The sequence below is a fragment of the Olea europaea genome, unplaced genomic scaffold, assembly GCF_002742605.1.
Source record: "Olea europaea var. sylvestris unplaced genomic scaffold, O_europaea_v1 scaffold2954, whole genome shotgun sequence".
Lineage (NCBI taxonomy): Eukaryota > Viridiplantae > Streptophyta > Magnoliopsida > Lamiales > Oleaceae > Olea > Olea europaea.
This window is the reverse complement of record NW_019248151.1, coordinates 51,259-54,778: the sequence shown is the minus strand read 5'-3', so window position 1 is coordinate 54,778 and position 3,520 is coordinate 51,259.

Genomic DNA, 3,520 nt, shown 5'->3' with positions numbered 1-3,520 from the left:
TATATTCTTCAAAATTGACAATAATTTTTACTTATTTTTTAATCACAAATTCTTTATGATCCATGAAAGCAGCACCTAAAATCTTGTAAGGAAGGGTGATAGTCATTATATGCATTTAGTGCTATTTGAGTATGTGTTTCAGCCCCTGATTGATTCTTTTTATTTTTTATGTTAATTTTCAGCTACACATTTATACAATAAAATATTTCACACGTAATCTCAAAACTGTTTCCTAAGTTTTAATCATTCTCCATAAAATCACTATTCAAAACATTATTTTCCCTGAATTGCTCTTATAATGGCCAGTGAACAAGGGTTCAATTTGGGTTACTCTGCAGGCTGAACATGGAACGATAATTGCATTTGGGGGAAAACCCAATCAATGAACAACATTTAACTTTAAGGTTATGTTTGGCAAAATTTATTTTAAAAAAATAATCAAATATATTTTTTATCGCACATTTCACAAGATAATTAATTTATTTTCAAAATATTCTGTAGAAGTGTAATTTATAAACAATTAAAAAATTTAATTCGACTAATCACGTACGAAGTCCAAATATTAATAAATTTGAGAATTTTGCATAGATATCCTTACATTACCAATTGTAAATTAATTTGTCACTTTTTCAAAACGGTGTTCAAAATTTTTGAGTGCGAAATGTCCAAATAATCCTTGTAGATACCATTTTGGTTACATTTGCTGCTCATTATTGCTAATTCAAGTCATGATTTGATGTTTGACTTATGTAAGAAAAACCTATGAATACATCTAATATACGATGGATAATAAAATTGTTAACAAAAATATATATATAAAAAATATTTCATAATTTTTTGCTACATAAAGGAGTGAAAATTTCTCAAAAAAAATAAATAAATAAAATAAAATAAATAAATCTACATCTTTTCCAGTGTAATAACAAGAAGGAAGATATTAATTTTGGATTCATCTTCTATTTTGAAATGTTAGCATTTATAAATTGTTTAATATTTTTATCTTATAACTTACTAGTTTAGAATTGTTAATTACAATGCGCTCATATTAATTTGCAAATTATTATTCATTCATTTGGATTGTTTTTGCAAAATTTTTTGAATAAAGATAGCAATATCTTCCATAAAATCTTGTTAGGGACTCTCTATTTAATAAAGCATTATGTAATTTTTTTGTGAATATTTTGTCATTTGGTATATGAGCATTTAAATACATACTTAATGCTAATAAAAATGTATTCCAATCAAACCCCACCCATTGAATAATTCCCATCGATGCTTAAAGTAAATATCAACAGTTCAACTGGACTAGAATGTGAAGACATTTGAATTGTTAGTGTCACTGATTTGCTATTATTGTATAATTTATTCGTAAGTGCCACTTACATGATATTAAAGTCCAATATATGAATTGTGCCGAATGCCATCATTGATATCTGTAATTTTCGGGTATGAGTAACAATCTAAGATTCATCATGCGAGTTGAGCACAATTGGGCCACATGTTCCAACTCCATTCCAACACCAAGTACGTAAAATTGAATGATGTTTAGTGCTTGAAGTTTTATATTGTACATTACAGTGACGATGTTCATTGTTTATATTATATCATCGTTTTCGTGTTATTACCATTGTAGCTTTTATTCGTGTACAAAAAAGGTTTTACTTTTGACAAAACATAAGATTTCATTAACTGTGAACAATTAAGTAGTAAACTAGACAAAAATATTCTAGCATAAAGATTGGTCGGATACACAATATTACGATTATATATTAATATGTAATATTCGTTAAAAGTAAAAAAATAAAATATAGTCGATAACATGAAGCATCATTTGCCTACGTTAAACATTGTCGACATTTGAACTTTCGCTCCCACAAACTTCATCATCCATATCGTCCGTACATATGATAACAACCTCAGGCAGTGGAAACTTACGAATCAACTCATCATTATAAGACTCATCTTCATAAGGAACAATGTAATAAAAAAGTATCTGACTGTATGGTTCAGTGATTGAGATAATTGGCTAGAAACATCATTTAAATTGGGAAAAAAGAATTTAGTGATAGTATCATTGATCATCTGATATATTTTATAAACGATTCCTTATAAATGATATCTGAATAGCTCGACATGCTACACAATAAAGTAACACATAATTGTCCGAGTCCATGAAGTTCTATGACATACTATTATTCCATTTTTTCCTGCCACTCTTAGTTTAGAGAACTCGAAATCCATCTGTAACTCCATTAAAATAAACAAATTCTAATGTCAGGGGATGATTTAACATGTAGTGAATTTGTACGACACATAGTAAAGCAACTGAAGCACGTCTTCATTTTATTATAACTATTGAGTAATCCATTCAAACTATCGAGAAATCTAATAACCATCCGTCGAGAAATCCAGTAACTATCTGTCGAGAATGACTGATTTTCTCTGCAGATGTTTCGCCTGTACTTTACAGAAACTCTCCAGGTGCAAACATGAATAAGATTTATAATCCACAATGACCATAGAATGAATCGCATTACAACAAATTGAATCAACCATATAATTAAACAAAGAATGGACCATATATTGACAATAGAATGAACCACATTACCTAAACTATGAATCAACAAATTGAACCACATTGCAAAAAAATAAACATGTCAATCCACAAATTCAACCTACATTGCTAAACCTACAATGAACATGTATATTTTAATAAACGACAATGAAAGTGTATATTCTAAGAAGCCATAAATTCAACCTACATCCAAGCACACCCTAAACCCCACAACAACTTAATTCATAAGAAAATAAACCACAATGGACATGTATATTCTAATTTTGAGTCACATACACTACCTATTAAAGACAAAAATACAACTTCCTAAAAAAGTTATACAATTTTGGCCAAAAATCCAACATTTTCAAATAATATTAAAAAATTCAAAAATCTTAAACCTTATTTATTGAAACAATGGGAGATAAACATACCTTGTGCTAGAAATGAGAAGAAAATCGAGCCAATTTCTTACCCAAGTTGCTTTTATATATACTACTTCTTGTCCTCTGTCAATTTCGACACATGCTATGGAAAGAAATATCAACCACTTGAGAAAGAAGTGGAAATGAGGAGCAGTTACTGTGGGGTGGGGTGTTTTATCTATCATGGAAGCAGCATGGTTTAGGGTTTATTTTTAGGTAAGTGGAGGAGGACGATGTGAGGAAGAATAAGAGAAAATTTCAGCAACGGAGTTGGTTTGAGGGGTGAGGGTATGGATGGGTTTGGTGCAATGTTTTCAATTTTCTGTTACAATTTTTTTAAATATTCAAATCAAAAATTAATGAAAAATATGTAAGTTATTTAAAATTTTAGAAGGACAAAAAGTTCGAAAGTGATATTTTGTAAATGTCAATCTAAAAAGTGACATGGAATACAATTTTATCATATATAAATTTATCGCTACAGACATCTCAAAACTTAAAAGCGGAAGCTTTTTTGTTTTAATTTGTATACTTCAATTTA